General features: G+C 34.2%; 1 protein-coding gene and 1 non-coding gene across 2 annotated transcripts in view; one reads left to right on the forward strand and one right to left on the reverse strand.

Annotated features, from left to right (window-relative positions):
* Nucleotides 1-19,863, reverse strand: part of ERBB4 (erb-b2 receptor tyrosine kinase 4) — a 1,143,943-nt gene that overhangs the window by 826,921 nt on the left and 297,159 nt on the right. The gene's annotated exons all lie outside the window — the stretch shown is intronic.
* On the forward strand, nt 4,692-4,795 carry LOC126028448 (U6 spliceosomal RNA). The gene has a single exon (XR_007502434.1). It is a non-coding gene; the product is annotated as a U6 spliceosomal RNA (small nuclear RNA).

Consider the following 19,863-nt stretch of genomic DNA (forward strand, 5'->3'; position numbering starts at 1 on the left):
AATTCCTTCCTCAGAAGCAGTCATGGGGTGGGAAGAAAGCTGGGGCATACTGGCCAAAATATTCCTGGGTGAAGGGTGGTGTACATTATAAACTCAATCGTGTTCTTTCTAGTTTCCTTCCTAAAACAACATGAGTCATCTCTAATATTTAGTGATTCAAACTCAGATTAGTTAGGTGAGTTATTATTCCAAGTTAGAATATAAATTTTTTAGTTTTTCATCTTGATATGGACTAATCATTTCTTGATTTTCATAATTTTTATTTCAATTTCTTTTTTTCTAATTTTATAATTACACCACAATCCTATATATATGAAGGCAATGTTTTATGGTTTTAAAAAAGTGGATTCTTCGATGTCTTCCCGTTTTGTAACCCATTTTTAAAGAATTCCTTCAGTCACTGAGCAAACAATGAGAAATAGAGAAAGAAAAGAAAGAATGATGCCTTTAATCTTAAGATTTTCTTCTATTCCATGGTATATCATTGACAGAGGCCACATCTTTTAGAGAAGAATCTATACTGGCATACTCAATAGGTCTCTCAGGAGCCTTATAACATACCCAGTGGGTGAGTGGTTTTATTTGTATCCCCATCTATGCTATTTGATAGCCTAAACTTTTCCACAGTAATGTGGTAGACCAATCAATACTGTGATTTGATATCCATGGGGAGGTAGGGAACACCCTCTGATACTTCGTATTTTTAAACAACTAAAGTTGTTTTCTATTCCTTAAATTATATTGATCCATGAAACTAATGATAGTTTTACTGAAGCTCCTCTTTGCAAACTATGTCACAGAGGAGACCTTGGAAAATTGCAATCAATGACAAGGATAATTCTAGAAATCTATTTTACTCCATGACTTTACTGCCAGCTCCTGCTATGCACAGAATCAAAGAAGACCTACCTGTCTTCCACCATGGGTTTGAATATGGCTGGGCCTATGCAGTGGCAGAGAAGATGGCTCATATTTATACCTCCAGGGTGCTTCAACTCCCTCCCTACTAACAAGCCATCTTATCCATTAAGAGAATGAGAAGTAAGGGCTCAATTGGCATTGTCCCCAATTTTTCATTTCAACAGATACTTTAAAAAGAAGTTGTCACTATACAGACTCAAGTGATACCACCTGCTTTTCCATTTAAGGAAATGCATATTAAAATGGTTGGGAGGAAGTTAGGTATTTAATTAGAAATGGACTATCTGTTTCCCCAGTCTTTAAGATGACACCTGCTGAGTCACAAAGAAAGCAGAAATTGGTTCAGGAGTTCTTGTTAGAGAACATAACTGATATACATATTCGTTATTTTAAGGTAAACACAAACATTCTCACTATTTGTAATACAAAAGAATTCAGAAAAATTTAAGTACAGTTCTTGTAGTTCGTATCTGAAACTGTTTCTGCACACAGCCATTTCTGATATTAATAAAAGTTGATTCCATAGTTAAAGTAGAAATTATTATCATCAGTGAAAGAAATATTGTGTGTAATTCCTAATAATATTTCCACCAACACATATAATTAGTTATTCATAATTTTATAAGATAACTTCAATGGATCAGAAAAATTTATAGTAGATTTTCAAGAATATTGACAGTGTGGACCATCTGCCTACTAAAAGTATTTCTTAAAATTCTAGATCCCTGCTACTATTTTGACTATGGCACAAATGTAAAACACACTTTCAAAACAGTACAGATGGAAAATAATGGGCTAATAAAAATGACACTAAAGGTGCATTAAATTAGAATTTAAGATGTCTCCTGCATTTGCAGTATAAATGATAATAAAAATATAAATCTGTTATTAATGTTTTATAGCCAGAAAATGTAATAAAAGCAAAACTGTTTTAGATTTATCAGAATATATCTGTAAGATGGACAGAATAGAACAAAGGTAAATTGTAAAACCAAAGTGTCACAAAGAAGAGAATTTTAGGAGAGGTAAAGATAAATTATGCCCATTTTCCTTTTGAAAGAAATGCTTTATTCCAGGCTATGTTTCTTTCTGCCTGGAACTAATATTTTATGAATCTAAAGGCTAAGAAAATATTTTTTATCCTTTAAATAACTAAAGTACTTTTTTAAACTAGGACACTTTTGTTCCAGGGGCAAAACCAAATCCACTTTACAAATTCTCAATTGCATCAACATACCATTTGTATGAAATATGTGCTAATAATACAACTATACTGTTAATAATGAGTGCATAATCTGTTAATTATTGCTTAAGAAAATGGCAACCTATTCAGAACTATCTTTGTTTACATCTTAGTTGTACATATTTAATTGTTACATGTGGCTAAAAATCAAGATTATCTTTAGAGACATTTGGCTTGGTTTCAAGATTAACTAATTTAAATATAAATACTCTTGCTGACATATGTGATGATTGTAAAATACATTGTAAAAATCTAAAAATAATTACAATTTATACATTTCATCTATTTCTTGAAAATACAAGCTTAAGGATATTTAAAAGATTCAGAATAATAATGATGTTTCAGAATCATTTTCAAAACCAAGTTGACTCAGACAGCTGACAAATATTTCAAGTGCCACTTAAAAGATCTATCTTTAGATTTAGAAAACAAAGAACTTATTTATTTGCATCTGTTCTAATAGCTTAATTATATGTCATTATCCAAATTTCTATTTTTCTTAAGTTAAGGGCAATTTTAATGTCAAAATAGTTACTTAATGTCAAAATAGTTATAGCACAGTGATAGCACAGTGGTGTTTGCCTTGCAAGCAGCCAATCCAGGACCAAATGTCGTTGGTTCGAATCCCGGTGTCCCATATGGTCACCAATGCCTGCAGGAGCTATTTCTGAGCAGACAGCCAAGAGTAACCCCTTAGCACCACCAGGTGTGGCCCAAAAACCAAAAAAAAAGTTATTTTAATACACATTAAGGGTATGCAATACACATGAATGCAAATTTTATACCAATAATAATATATAAAAGTTTTAATTAGTTTATGGTTCTAAATACATATTTAGAGAAATGGTTCACATGTATCATCTTAGAGTATTTGTGAAACATTTCCAATACTGTTAATTGCAAAAATCTGAATGTTACTAACTTATTTTTATGTCAACATGAATTTCAGTACAATAAGAAAGTCATATTAATGCCTATAATAGTACTTACATCATATAGTTCTTATGATATTTTGATAGGCTCATTTCCGTGAAAATGTTCTGAGTATTGTCTGGCTCCAAGTAATTTGTCAATAAATACAATAGTAGCCAACAACATAGTATGTTTGTTGTCAATAACAGTTTCTAGGCTTAGTTGCAAAAATAAATATCAAAGCGGACTTTGAATTTACTAATTTAGATCTTTAAAGGGGAATACATAAATCATTTACTTTTAGGAAAATTCAAATGATATATTTCTACTTAAGAAAACTAACCAATTAACTTTAAACAACTAATTAGTACTTCAGAGGCTTTAATTAAAGTATTAAAAATGGTCTCTAAAATAGGACTAGAGTGATGGTAGAACAGATAGGGGACTTTAAGTTTATCACAGATGTGGGTTAGAGCCTCAGCACAGCATATGGTTCCCAGACTTCTACCAGAGTTATCTATGAGACAGTAGTCAAGAGTAATCCCTGAGCATTTCTAGGCATGACCCAAAACAATAACAATTACAATAAATGTTCTCTGGAAAATGATTTTTGTAAATCTCCTTTGATGAATCCTTTAGTAGGTATGTATGTATTTCTAAATTTTGTAAATGTTTCCAGAAAGAATTTGAAATTTGAAAGAATGTTAATTTCTTTGAATTTTAAACTATAAGGAAAACTAACAATACTTTTTTTCAGAAGTTGTTAATTAAATATTGAGAAAGTAAACCTAACTACAATCATGCTTGCAATTATGGTGCTTAAAAATATTTTATATAAAGATTAAATATAATTCTCAAATATTCATTTTTAATAAGTTACACTGATGTTGAACTATCCTATTTTACTGTTCTTTTCCATCTTTCTTATGAACATATTATGCAACCATAACTATGTTAACTCATATTTAAACTCCATAAAAATTAGCAGAGTATTTTGTTGTTTTTAGATTTATATTACTTGAATCTATTTTAAATATATTAGAATATTTTAACAGGTGTGTGAAGTGTTAATTTCAGTTCTAATTCTAATCCTACATGAGCTATTTGGACCTGTTGAGTTGACACCTTAGTATCTTTTGCAGTTCTTTGGTTCTTTGTATATAGTCTGCCCTGTATAATAAAGAAGGGTTCATTCAAATTTTTTCACTTTAACTTTTAGATATCTGAATCAATTGACAAACACTTCTCTCTCTCTTTTCATCTCTTTTTTTCTTTGTTGTTGTTTTGAGAAAGAGGCAGTGGTCTAAAGTTCTGTTTAAGAGGCTTAGGGTCTGATGCGTATTTCTAGTCAGCCTGCTAGCAGTTCAATACAAAGGCCTAAGGACATTGTGTTTCTTGGTCTCTGCAGTGAAAAGGATTATTCCCGAACCCCATGGTGTTCAGGGGTCTCCATGGCCACAACCAACATGCTAGGGGGCCTGCAAGGCTATGCTTGTCACGTGTAAGGGTCCAAATAGAACAAAATTTAAGTAACCACTGTATGTTTCTTAACAATATCATTGCTTCATTCAAAAATACTTGTATTAAAATACTTTATCTAAAAAAATGTACATTAGTGTTTGCTTCGGCAGCACATATACTAAAATTGGAGCAATACAGAGATTAGCATGGCCCCTGTGCAATGATGACACGCAAACTCGTGAAGCGTTCATTATTTAAAAAAAACACATTAAAATTAATGAAGCACATCTTTGAAAATTAAACTAAACTGAATCTTCTATTTTATGTAACCTTTCTTTAACTCTCTGAAACTATGCTACAGAAACCTTAACAAGTGTTTTTTAGAAAGTTTCCTTGCTGAGGCTCCAGAGAAAGTAAAGGAGTTAGGTTGCTTGCTTAGCAGGTGGCTAACTATATTTCTTTTTTTTTTTTAATTTTTTTCTTTTTTTTCTTTTTTTATTTAAACACCTTGATTACACACATGATTGTGTTTGGGTTTCAGTCATGTAAAGAACACCACCAATCACCAGTGCACCATTCCCATCACCAATGTCCCAAGTCTCCCTCCTCCCCACCCGACCCCCGCCTGTACTCTAAACAGGCTCTCCATTTCCCTCATACATTTTCATTATTAGGACAGTTCAAAATGTAGTATATTTCAATTCCTGGTACCACAAATGGTTCCCAGAGGACTGCCAAGAATGATCCCTAAGGTGAGGGCCAGAAATAAACTTTGATTATCACTGGTTATAATTCAAAAATTTAAAGAAAAATTTAAATTAAATTAAAAAATAGAAAATCTCTCTGCTTACAATTTTGGAGTTCTCTCCTGAAAACAGTGGCTCATTAATATTTTTAAGATACTAATTATTTGAATATATTGCTTCAATTAAACTATCATGTTCAACATTTGTACATATCCTTACTAAATTTTGTGTATTACCATGAAAATATGGGTGCATGTGTTCATTTGTATGTTTAAGTAAATGATGAGACAGACAGATCAAGATGATAAATACAATAAAGGAATGTCAACCTTGATATCTTATTTTCCAAAGTGTATAATAACACTTAAGCAATGCTTGGTAATTAAATATTAACTCCTCTTAAAATCTAGAATTGTATTATAAATTGCTTTTGAAACTCATTGAAACAAAATTGTTTCTACTTACTTTCATTTAAATGAATATTCACTCAGTTTATTATCCTTAATTTATAATTTTCTTTTTTGTTTTGTTTTGTTTTTGGACCACACCCTGTGATGCTCAGGGGTTACCCTTGGCTATGTGGCTATGTGCTCAGAATTTGCTCCTGGCTTGGGGGACCATATGGGATGCTGGGGGATCAAACCACGATCTGTTCTAGGCTAGCGTGGGCAAGGCAGACGCCTTCCACTGTGCCATCGCTCAGCCCCAATTTACAATTTTCTAAGTTAATTTACCTAAAGTGCCTATTTATTATATAGTTATTCATTCCTTATTCAATCTGTGAGAATATAATCATTGAATACTGAAATATATATACTGACATATATAGTTCATTTTAACATTACTAAACATATCAATGTAATTTTTAATGTTAATATTAATTTTTATAGGCAAGATCTCTGTCAAACATCTAAATCTGAAGTGCAAAACTTTTATTTTAACCTAAGTGAATGATCAGGTGTGTATCATACCAGTTAAACCTACAGGAGTTTTAAATATATAACTTTTTTGATTTTTTGATTTTTACACTCAGGTGTTACTTCTAGCTATGAGCTCAGAAAATGTTCCTGTCTTTAGAGACCATATGGGACACTCGGGTATCTAACTGTGGTCCACCCTGGGTTAGCCACATGCAAGGCAAATGCCCTACCACTGCACCATTGTTCTGGCTCTATAAATATACTTTCTTAAAATTTTTAAATACCAACTAAATTATATTAATAATAAAAATAATAATTCAGCATTGGAATTGCATATACACAATCTCATAAAATAACTATATTATATAATTTCTTTCACTATATATTATTTGCATACCATGTATTTAGCATTTGGACATTTAGTATGTGACAGAGAATACAAAGTGAACAAAATATCTAAAGGGCTTGATGACATAATACAGCAGTAAGGTACTTGCCTTGTATGTGGCCCAACCTTGATTTGATCCCTGACATCACTTTTGGTACTCAAAGTCAGTCAAGAAGTGATAGAGATCACTGGTGAAGGGGATGTGAGTGAACTTTTTATGACTGAAAACCAACTATAAACATGTTTGTAATCATGGTGTTTAAATAAAGATATTAACTTTTTTAATTTAAAGAAGTGATCTTTGAGCACAGAACCAAAAGTAAGTACTTAGAATTGCTGTGTATGGCACCCAATAAAACCCAAAATATTAATATTTAAATTGTAATAGGTCATAGTTTTTTAATTTTCAACTGTTTTTTATTTTTTAGTTTTTAAGCCACAGCTCTTTAGTTTCAATGCAGGATGATTTAAGTGAATTAAAAATAAAATATAACACATAAAGCACCTAGACAGATTCCTCCCATTGCCCTTCTTATATCTCAAATAGAGCCACATTACTGTAATCACCTTGATCAGCATTATATTTGGAGGGAGAAAAATGGATGGTACCAAGACCAGTCAGTCGTATGTCCCTTTGGTGGAAATAAAAAATGATCAGACCTGAGCACAAAATCCAAAGTCAATGACAACAGAAATGATACCCAATCTACAACAAGCTGTCCATGGGGGGAACAGCTGCACTAGCATTATGGAGGATAGAGGAAGAGGGATGCATGCTGGGAACAGGAGTGGAGGGAGGACAACACTGGTGGTGGGAATGCCCCTCATTCATTACTACTATGTGCCTTAAATATTACTATGAAAGATTTTTAATTCATTTTGCCCATAATAAAAAAGAGAATAATATATAACATTCTATATTAAAAAATGTACTTAGGAGGTAGTGCAAAGGGGATATATAAGAGTTGAAAGTTTAGATAGGATGCAAAGGAAAGCTTCACTAGAAAAGTGGTTTCAGTAAAAAAAAAAATAAAGCAACAGAAGAAATTAAGGTAACAGTTGTAAGAAAGAAGTAGGTATATTCCAGACAGGAAAACTGTGAAACTCTCAAGATATAAACAAGATCAGCCTTGTATATGATTTTTTAAGGATGTTGTTTTTGCTGTAGCTGAAAGAAAAGTTAAAAGACTTAATGGAGATCAAAGTCATGCAGGATCATGGGAATCATTTAAAAAATGTGGCTTTCCTGAGATGGACAATACTTTTCAATCTTTAAGGGTGAATGAGGTGATCTGCACCAAATTATTAATTACTTTTACTTTAGATAATAAGATAATATATGTATCTAGCCATCTTAGACTCCAGTGATATTCATGAAAGAAAAAATAGCCATTTAATCCTTTCTAAAATCTCTGAGCCTACTAAGAGAGTGTTTGTTCAACTCAATTGTTGTCCACTTCGATTTGTAAAAAAAAAAAAAGTGGAATAAATCACATAGAACCACTAAAGATATTCCTAAACTCAAGATATTTCTAAACATATAAACATGACTATAAGATAACATTTATATAATCAATAATCCTGTCCTCTATCAACTGAGGAAAAGTGAGTTTTGATAAAATAAGAAAGCATTTCTAAGTGAATGAGCAGTGACATTAAAAGAAAAATAACATTATTAAAAATGTTTGATATTTATAATGACATATGGTCTGTTTCTAAAAAGTTTATAAAACATAAGATATCTAAAATAATAACTCTCTATATAAAGGATCAATGAATGTACTTTAAAGGTAGACTGTAGTATTCCATTTGATTAATCTTGTAGGATCTAGTTTTTGTAGAGCAAGGTAATAGCTAATTACACAGAAAGTTTTAATAAAGACATTTAAGCTCTTTTGCAACACAAGTACAAGACCAGGCCTATTCCTGGCTCTAGGTATGGCACCCCATACCTCCAAGAGTGATTCTTGAGAAATCAGCCAGGACTAAATCTTGAGCACTGCTGGGAATGGCACTGAACAAAACTCTATGTTATAATCGAAGCATGTTCCTTATTATTACTTAGATAGCAGTCTACTAATGCTACAAAAGATTACTTTACATGTTAGCAAGTAGAAACTGACCTTGTAATAACAAATTGATTCTGAGCTTTTCCTTAGTAGACACAAGTTTTTGTTAAAAATTGCTTATTTGGGGCCGGGCGGTGGCGCTGGAGGTAAGGTGCCTGCCTTGCCTGCGCTAGCCTAGGACGGACCGCGGTTCGATCCCCCGGCGTCCCATATGGTCCCCCAAGAAGCCAGGAGCAACTTCTGAGCGCATAGCCAGGAGTAACCCCTGAGCGTCACAGGGTGTGGCCCAAAAACCAAAAACCAAAAAAAAAAAAAAATTGCTTATTTGGGGAGCCAGAGTGGTGGCGCAGGGTGTAAGGCATCTACCTTGCCAGCGCTAGCCTATGACAGACCTTGGTTAGATCCCCCAGCATCCCATATGGTTCCTTAAGCCAGGACCGATTTCTTTTTTATTAAATATAAAATATTAACAATTGTAAGTAATGCACACCTTTAAATATTGTTTGTACCATATTAATGAATATTGGTACACTTAAATTCAAAATGTAAAATAATCTTCAAATAATAAAATTTCAATTAATTTCTTCAAAATAACAATCATGATTTTGTATAAGAGACTGTACAGCTGAAAGTTCATTTGTGCTGCACAAGGTCAATATAGGTTTGATCCCCAACATCCCATAGGCACCCCACCCCACCCCCAATTTAGGAATATTTGAGTTTCCAGAATAACTGAGCACAGTCAAGAGTCTGAACCTGGCCATGTTCCTTAACCAGCACCCCAATATTTCCTAAATTGTCATAATCATTGTTACATGTAATAAAAATAGTGTGTTATGATTCTAGAATTCAGTAACACCGAGTCAGAGACAAATTAGGCCATTACACTGTGGCTTTCTAGGAATGGAGGAGGGCTGATCCGCCAGCTTTCTGGAAGGCCCAGTGAACTCCACCTGCACTCAAAATCTAGTTAAATTGTAGATTATACTAATCTAGTATTAAAAAGGCTCAACTCTACAACTGAATCTCATCAATCTGCCAAGCCACTAAATCAACCCAGCTCCTCTGCTCCAAATTTAATACTAATGACAGTCCAATAGGAAAACTGAATTTTTGATTAGAAAGTTGTAGAGAAGTTCACTATTTTCAAGAAGTGAGAAAAGTAATAGACACTCAACTAATTTCAATGAGTTTAGTAAATATTCAATAACTTTAAAAGAACCATTGTGAGTTATAATAATTATCACAAATTCTCTTTTACTAACCTATTTTTGTAATAATTTTGTTATTTTGTAGTAACAGGCAATATAAATTAGTATGTGTCTCCTAAGGGGGGAGTGGCATAAACAGGAGTATAGAAAGTTGGGAACAATAGAGGAATTAAAGGTCACAATTTTTATAGGCTCTGTGCTGAAACATTGAATATCTAAAATAACTGTATAATGAACAACCATGCAAATCACAGTATTTAAGCTAAAAAATAAATCACGATGAAAAAGTAAAAAATAAAGTCACTTAAACAAAATCATTAGTCACTTTAAAAACAAAGCATGTGTCCAGATATTTGAAACTTATTTTTAATATTTTAATCAGATATAAATTTTGTTCAATAGCTTTCTGACTAATACCCCTAAAACTGCAGATAAATGATTTTTTGTTGTTTCAAGTATAGATAGATAGATAGATAGATAGATGATAGATAGATAGATAGATAGATAGATAGATAGATAGATAGATAGATAGATGATAGATAGATAGATATAGAGGCAATTATTCTCTGTTCCTAATGGACAAGATAATTGCATTTATACTTTTATCATTAGTGATTCTGATATCTCATGATTGTGTTGGCTCCAGTATTGATCTAATATACATTTGCAAGTTCATTCAGAGTTCATGAGATTCTGGTTCTATAGCCCTATTTTATAATGATATACCAAGTCTACTGATTATCTTACTATCAGAGTATCTCTTACTATCAGAATATCTTCAGCACCTAAGAGTCTGACAATTTAGAAAAGGGTGGAGTGATACTTGAAGTCTGGAGGGATAATTTTAGATTCAAATTACAAAGGTTCCAATTATAGGATTGATCTAGATACGTTATCTTAAGAACACAAATAAAATGCTTCTTATGTATGAATTGTGTATTGATTTGAATTAAATAATCTAATTTATTAGTACTGAGTATTTTATGTGTTAAAATATTTTTGTTATATAATGAGTTATAAAAATATAAATGACTGAAAATGTTTTTTTATTTTTTTTATTTTTTTAAATTTATTTAAACACCTTAATTACATACATGATTGTGTTTGGGTTTCAGTCATGTAAAGAACAACACCCATCACCAGTGCAACATTCCCATCACCAATGTCCCAAATCTCCCTTCTCCCCACCCGAACCCCGCCTGTACTCTAGACAGGCTCTCCATTTTCCTCATACATTCTCGTTATTAGGACAGTTCAAAATGTAGTTATTTCCCTAACTAAACTCATCACTCTTTGTGGTGAGCTTCCTGAGGTGAGCTGGAACTTCCAGCTCTTTTCTCTTTTGTGTCTGAAAATTATTATTACAAGGGTGTCTTTCATTTTTTTTAAAATCCATAGATGAGTGAGACCATTCTGTGTTTTTCTCTCTCTCTCTCTGACTTATTTCACTCAGCATAATAGATTCCGTGTACATCCATATATAGGAAAATTTCATGACTTCATCTCTCCTGACAGCTGCATAATATTCCATTGTGTATATGTACCACAGTTTCTTTAGCCATTCGTCTGTTGAAGGGCATCTTGGTTGTTTCCAGAGTCTTGCTATGGTAAATAGTGCTGCAATGAATATAGGTGTAAGGAAGAGGTTTTTGTATTGTATTATTGTGTTCCTAGGGTATATTCCTAGGAGTGGTATAGCTGGATCGTATGGGAGCTCGATTTCCAGTTTTTGGAGGAATCTCCATATCGCTTTCTATAAAGGTTGAACTAGACGGCATTCCCACCAGCAGTGGATAAGAGTTCCTTTCTCTCCACATCCCCGCCAACACTGTTTATTCTCATTCTTTGTGATGTGTGCCATTCTCTGTGGTGTGAGGTGGTATCTCATTGTTGTTTTGATTTGCATCTCTCTGATGATTAGTGATGTGGAGCATTTTTTCATGTGTCTTTTGGCCATGTGTATTTCTTCTTTGTCAAAGGGTCTGTTCATTTCTTCTCCCCATTTTTTGATGGGGTTAGATGTTTTTTTCTTATAAAGTTCTGTCAGTGCCTTGTATATTTTGGAGATTAGCCCCTTATCTGATGGGTATTGGGTGAATAGTTTCTCCCACTCAGTGGGTGGCTCTTGTATCCTGGGCACTATTTCCTTTGAGGTGCAGAAGCTTCTCAGCTTAATATATTCCCATTTGTTAATCTCTGCTTTCACTTGCTTGGAGAGTGCAGTTTCCTCCTTGAAGATGCCTGTAATGTCCTGGAGTGTTTTGCCTATGTGCTGTTCTATATATCTTATGGTTTTGGGGCTGATATCGAGGTCTTTAATCCATTTGGATTTTACCTTCATGCATGATGTTAGCTGGGGGTCTAAGTTCAATTTTTTGCAAGTGGCTATCCAATTGTGCCAACACCACTTGTTGAAGAGGCTTTCCCTTCTCAATTTAGGATTTCCTGCTCCTTTATCAAAAATTAGGTGGTTGTATGTCTGGGGAACATTTTCTGAGTATTCAAGCCAAATCCACTGATCTGAGGACCTGTCCTTATCCAATACCATGCTGTTTTGATAACTATTGCTTTGTAGTAAAGTTTAAAGTTGGGGAAAGTAATTCCTCCCATATTCTTTTTCCCAATGATTGCTTTAGCTATTCGAGGGTGTTTATTGTTCCAAATGAATTTCAAAAGTGTCTGATCCACTTCTTTGAAGAATGTCATGGGTATCTTTAGAGGGATGGCATTAAATCTGTATAATGCCTTGGGGAGTATTGCCATTTTGATTATGTTAATCCTGCCAATCCATGAGCAAGGTATGTGTTTCCATTTCCGTGTGTCCTCTCTTATTTCTTGGAGCAGAGTTTTATAGTTTTCCTTGTATAGGTCCTTCACATATTTATTCAAGTTGATTCCAAGATATTTGAGTTTGTGTGGCACTACTGTGAATGGGGTTGTTTTCTTAATGTCCATTTCATCCTTATTACTATTGGTGTATAGAAAGGCCATTGATTTTTGTGTGTTAATTTTGTAGCCTGCCACCTTGCTATATGAGTCTATTGTATCTAGAGAACTTTTTGATAGAGTCTTTAGGGTTTTCTAAGTAGAGTTTCATGTCATCTGCAAACAGAGAGAGCTTGACTTCTTCCTTTCCTATCTGGATTCCCTTGATATCCTTTTCTTGCCTAATCGCTATAGCAAGTACTTCCAGTGCTATGTTGAATAGGAGTGGTGAGAGAGGACAGCCTTGTCTTGTGCCAGAATTTAGAGGGAAGGCTTTTAGTTTTTCTCCATTGAGGATAATATTTGCCACTGGCTTGTGGTAGATGGCCTTCACTATATTGAGAAAGGTTCCCTCCATTCTCATCTTGCTGAGAGTTTTGATCAAGAATGGGTGTTGGACCTTATGAAATGCTTTCTCTGCATCTATTGATATGATCATGTGGTTTTTATTTTTCTTGTTGATGTTGTTATTATGTTGATAGATTTACGGATGTTAAACCAGCCTTGCATTCCTGGAATGAAACCTACTTGATCGTAGTGGGTGATCTTTTTAACGAGGCATTGAATCCTATTTGCCAGGATTTTGTTGAGGATCTTTGCATCTGCATTCATCAGTGATATTGGTCTGTAATTTTCTTTTTTGGTAGCATCTCTGTCTGGTTTAGGTATAAAGGTGATGTTGGCTTCATAAAAGCTATTTGGAAGTGTTTCTGCTTGTTCAATTTCATGAAAGAGTCTTGCCAAGATTGGCAGTAGTTCCTCTTGGAAAGTTTGATAGAGTTCATTAGTGAATCCATCTGGACCTGGGCTTTTGTTTTTTGGCAGATATTTGATTACTGTTTTAATTTCATCAATGGTGATGAGGGTGTTTAAATATGCTACATCCTCTTCCTTCAACCGTGGAAGATTATAAGAGTCCAAGAATTTATCCATTTCTTCCAGGTTCTCATTTTTAGTGGCGTAGAGTTTTTCAAAGTACTTTCTGATTACCCTTTGAATCTCTGTCATATCAGTAGAGATCTCTCCTTTTTCATTCCTGATATGAGTTATCAAGTTTCTCTCTCTCTCTTTCTTTGTTAGGTTTGCCAGTGGTCTATCAATCTTGTTTATTTTTTCAAAGAACCAACTTCTGCTTTCGTTGATCTTTCGGATTGTTTTTTGGGTTTCCACTTCGTTGATTTCTGCTCTCAGCTTTGTTATTTCCTTCTGTCTTCCTATTCTTGGGTCCTTTTGTTGAGCATTTTCTAGTTCTATTAGCTGTGTCATTAAGCTACTCAGGTAAGCTCCTTCTTCCTTCCTGATGTGTGCTTGCAAAGCTATAAATTTTCCTCTCAGTACTGCTTTTGCTGTGTCCCATAAGTTCCGATAGTTTGTGTCTTTATTGTCATTTGTTTCCAGGAACCTTTTGATTTCCTCCTTGATTTCATCTCGGACCCACTGGTTATTGAGCATGAGGCTGTTTAACTTCCAGGTGTTAAAGTGTTTCTTCTGAGTCCCTTTGGAGTTCACAAATAATTTCAGAGCCTTGTGGTCAGCGAAGGTAGTCTGCAAAATTTCTATCCTCTTGATCTTATGGAGGTATGTTTTATGTGCCAGCATGTATTCTATCCTGGAGAATGTCCCATGTACATTGGAGAAGAATGTGTATCCAGGTTTCTGGGGATGGAGTGTCCTATATATATCCACTAGGCCTCTTTCTTCCATTTCTCTCCTCAGGTCTAGTATATTCTTGTTGGGTTTCAGTCTGGTTGACCTATCCAGTGTTGACAAAGCCGTGTTAAGGTCCCCCACAATTATTGTGTTGTTGTTGATATTATTTTTCAGATTTGTCAACAGTTGTATTAAATATTTTGCTGGCCCCTCATTCGGTGCATATATGTTTAGGAGAGTGAATTCTTCCTGCTCTATGTACCCCTTGATTAATATAAAATGTCCATCTTTGTCCCTTACAACGTTCCTGAGTATAAAGTTTGCATTATCTGATATTAGTATGGCCAATCCAGCTTTTTTATGGGTGTTGTTTGCTTGGATAATTTTCCTGCAGCCATTTATTTTGAGTCTATGTTTGTTCTGACTATTCAGGTGCGTTTCTTGTAGGCAACAGAAGGTTGGATAGAGTTTTTTGATCCATTTAGCCACTCTGTGTCTCTTAACTGGTGCATTTAGTCCATTGACGTTGAAAGAAAGAATTGTCCTGGGATTTAACGCCATCTTTATTTCAAAATTTGGTGTCTTTTGGGTAGTCTTGTCTTAGATTAGGTCTTTCAGTTTTTCTCTTAAGACTGGTTTTGTGGGGCTGGAGAGATAGCATGGAGGTAAAGCGTTTGCCTTTCATGCAAGAGGTCATCGGTTCGAATCCCAGCATCCCATATGGTCCCCTGTGCCTGCCAGGAGCAATTTCTGAGCATGGAGCCAGGAGTAACCCCTGAGCACTGCCGGGTGTGACCCAAAAACCACAAAAAAAAATAAAAAATAAAAAATTTTTTTAAAAAAAAAAAAAAAAAAAAAAAAAAAAAAAAAAAGACTGGTTTTGTGTCTGTGAAGTTTCTGAGCTGTTTTTTGTCTGTGAAACCATGTATTGTTCCGTCAAACCGGAAAGTGAGTTTTGCTGGGTATAGTATTCTGGGTGAAGCATTCATTTCATTCAGTCTTGTCACAATATCCCACCACTGCTTTCTGGCATTGAGTGTTTCTGGTGACAGGTCTGCTGTAAATCTCAGGGAAGCTTACTTGAACGTGATTTCCCCTTTTGATCTTGCTGTTTTCAGAATTCTGTCTCTATCTGTGGGATTTGTCATTGTGACTGGGATGTGTCTTGGGGTGGTTTTTCTGGGGTCTCTTTTGGTTGGTACTCTTCGGGCATGCAGGATTTGATCACATATATTCTTTAGCTCTGGAAGTTTCTCTTTAATGATGTTCTTGACAGTTGATTCTTCCTGGAAATTTTCTTCCTGGGTCTCTGGCACTCCAATGATTCTTAAGTTGTTTCTGCTGATCTTATCATAGACTTCTATTTTCATCTGTTCCCATTCTTTGACTAATTTTTCCATTGTCTGCTCATTTGCTTTAAGTTTTTTGTCCAATCTCTCCTGCTGTATGGAATTGTTATGTATCTCATCTTCCACAGCACCAAGTCTATTCTCAGCTTCTGATACCCTGTCCCAGAGCTTTTCCATTTTGTCATTCACTTCGTTTACTGACTTTTTCAGTCCTGTTAGTTGACATGTTATTTCAGTTTGGAGTTTTGTCATTTCTGTCTTCATATTTTCTTGGTTCTTATTAGTGTTCTGTTCAACTCGATCCATGGTTTCTTGGAGTCCATTGAGCATCTTCCATATTGCTAGTCTAAAGTCCTTATCTGAGAGGTTGATTAGTTGGTTGGTCGTTATCTGGTCCTCAGAATTGTCATCTTCATTCTCTATGTCTGATGCTGGCCTGCGTTGTTTCCCCATTGTCACACTTGTATTGTGGTTTTTTCTACGTGTTGTGGCGGTATTCATTGTCTATATGATGCAGGCAGCACACTCCTCTGGCTCCTCCCTTTCTTGATGGGCTGACTTGCCTATAAGGGAGGGGAATCCTCCGTGGATGAAGCCTCACACTGGGTCAAATCTTAGGCCCGAGCATGTAACAGAGAAGACAGTCCGGAGAGAAATGTTTGCTTCTGTGATATAGCGCCGTTCTTAGTGTGATTTTTCCTTCTCGTTGCAATGGTGTTCTTTCCTTACAAAGAGTGCACGGCGCGTAACGAAGCGGAGCGGTCGTGCTCCGCTGGAGCCTCTTTTTGCCCCACTCGCAAGAGTTTCATGCAAGAGGACAGTAGACAGACATAGACAGGTCACACTCACAGTTTTTCACAGTTGGGCCCCACTGGGCCGGTGTACTTTCGCGGATTTTCCCCGCCTGGTGTCACACACAGGGAGCAGGCTTTTGCAAAGCCTTGCCCGTTTTCTGACTGAAAATGGTTTAACTTATGGGAGACCTCTTTTTTATATACTCAATAAACTTTGTCAGTCTATTTGAGAGTCTACTTTTTCAGTCCATTTTGAGAATTAAACAGGTTTTATTCTTAAAAATATATTTTAACTCTTAAGAACCATATGTAACATGATAATGAATTCAATGGTTTACAATGACCATGCATTTTGTCTCTTAGAAAAACTGAGAAAACAAAAAACAAAAACAAAAAACCTTTTCAAGTAAGCTTTTTATAAGTAGCATTAAGTAGAATGATATTGGGGCCTGAGAGATAGCGTGGAGGTAAGGTGTTTGCCTTGCATATGCAGAAGGTCGGTGTTTCAAATCCCAGCATCCAATATGGTCTCCAGAGTCTGCCAGGAGCAATTTCTGAGCATAGATCTGGGAGTAACCCTTGAGCACTGGTGGGTGTGACCCAAAAACCAAAAAAAAAAAAAAAGAATAATGTTGAAAAAATATTTTTTTCTGACTGAATTTCTAAAGCAAATTTGGGACTAAACATTCTAGAAGAATCATATCAAATTATTTAAATTTGATCTATTAAAAATAAGAAAACATTGTCATAAAGTCTATGTTAAAAGAGCTAGAATAATACATACTTGCATTAAAGAGATAAGAGAAAAGTTGGTGCAAAAAATGACTCATAATTTATATTTAAACCATTTCTTCCACTGATGAGATAATGTTTGCTAATGACTAATTGTAAGGATTTGAAAACAGTAACATCAGTTGTTGTGTAATAACACAAGAAATAAGAAAAGATAAATTAACCATGAATGTGAAATTTTAATGAAAAATAAAACCTTTTAACTCAAATAGTAAGATTTAATTTCAGCTGATATAAAATTTATCAGTTATAAATCATATATTAAATACAGACAATGAAAGCAATTATAATGACAATATTTTAAGAGGTACTTAAAATCTGAGTACTAACACAAAATGTTATAAATAAATAAATAAGCTATGATAAGGAAGAAATTTTATAACAAATGTAACCTTGTGAACTATTTTTCTAAACTTGGTCATATTATTTAACCACACCACTATAAAACTGAGAATTGTTATTTCTATAATTGGGTTTAGACTAGACATTTGCTATGTTATATTATTCAGCATAAATTACTTTTTAATATACTATTTTTTCTAAAACATCTCTATTGTTTATTGGTTTTGTTTGTTTGTTTGCTTTGGTGTTATTTTGTTTTGGGGCCACACTATATGCACTCAGAGTTTACCCCCAGATCTGTCTTCAGAAACACAATGACAGGTACTGGGGACCACATAGGATGTGGGGGATAGAAAGCCTGGTCTGCCACATGCAAAGCAAATGTTCTATATACACCTGTTCTATGTTCTATTGCTTTGACTTGAGTTTTTTTTTTTTAAGAAAATTTAAACAATTAAAATAAACAAGTCTTACTTTTAAGTTTAAACATGCTGGGCAATTGACTTTCACATTATAAACTATCATATATATATATATTTGCTGATTAAATGCTTTTTATTGTACATTTTATTTTTAAAGATTTGTATCCACTAAATTAAGTCATTGTAAAATATAAAAGCAAATCAAAAAGTTATCTGGCATATAAAGAGAAGAAAATAATTATCAGTTCACTGACTTGTTTTTCATATTAGAACAGCACATTCTCTTTGTCTCTCTCCCTTCTCTCTTCCCTTTATCTTTCCTTTTCACTCTCCCTTTCTTTTTCATATTTCTCCCTTTCTATCTATCATGTAAGGATAAGAAAAGATGGACATTGGCATGGAAATAAACAGTGTTCACCATCTCTATTCTAATACCTTGTTCTTCAAATTTTAGATTAAAAATGTGAGAAAATTCTAGGATGATGGCATTTTGTTATGGTAACTCAAGTAAAGTAATATATATATATAAAGTATATATATGAAGTATATATATATCAAGTAAAGAAAAAAAATATATATATAAATATAAAATGTGGTATGACTTTCAATAAGCGATATACTTAACTGTGTTGTTACCATAGTGGAAAAATGTTAAACATTCTCCCACATATTATAAAACTATCACACTTATTTAAATAAGTTACTGGTAAATTTATCACACAGTATATGCCAAATAATTTATTGTAATTAGTACCATTATAAACATGTATGTAAAATATTCTTTAAAAATTTTGTAAAAAGATGCTATTTCTATGAGGTTTGTTATCAAAGCATTTTAAGAAAATCCAAGAACAAACAAATTAGAGTATCTAAGAAAAAAAAATGAAAGGTTACCGATATCACTGTATTTTAAACAGTTTTATACTCATAAATATTTAAACCTTTTTATCCCTTTCTATATTTAATTTTTGTATGTTGCATTTTTGTCACAAATTATAAAATAATGAATATAAAATAGCACATAGTAAATTCTTATAAATATGCTAAATTTGGGGCCAGAGAGATAGCATGGAGGTAATGTGTTTGCCCTGCATGTAGAAGGATGGTGGTTTGAATCCTGGCATCCCATATGGTCCCCGGAGCCTGCCAGGAGCGATTTCTGAGCATAAAGCCAGGAATATCCCCTGAGCGTTGCCAGGTGTGACCCAAAAATTAAAAAAAAAAGCTAAATTTATACTTTGAAAACTTGAAGTAGGGGCCAGAGCAGTGGCACAAGCCATAAGGCATCTGCCTTGCACATCCTAGCCTAATACAGACCGTGGTTCGAACCCCCAGCATCCCATATGGTCCCCCCAAGCCAGGGGCGAATTCTGAGCACATAGCAAGGAGTAACCCCTGAAAGTCCAACGGGTGTGGCCTCCAAAATAAAATTAAAAAAAAAAAAGAAAGAAAAGTTGAAGTCATGTAATTTCTGCTACATGAGTTGATCTGGAGAGTATTTTGTTGAAGGCAGTCAAAGGAAGAAGAATAGGTTCAGAATAATCTTTTTAATTTGTGGGATATAAAGTAATTTTGTAAAACAATATCAAATGTCCAAGGCAATGACAAAGACAGAGAACTGGTTATCAATTGGAAGCTTGCCAGTGAGATTATGGTGA

The sequence above is a fragment of the Suncus etruscus genome, chromosome 1 (assembly GCF_024139225.1).
Source record: "Suncus etruscus isolate mSunEtr1 chromosome 1, mSunEtr1.pri.cur, whole genome shotgun sequence".
NCBI classification, from domain to species: Eukaryota; Metazoa; Chordata; class Mammalia; order Eulipotyphla; family Soricidae; genus Suncus; species Suncus etruscus.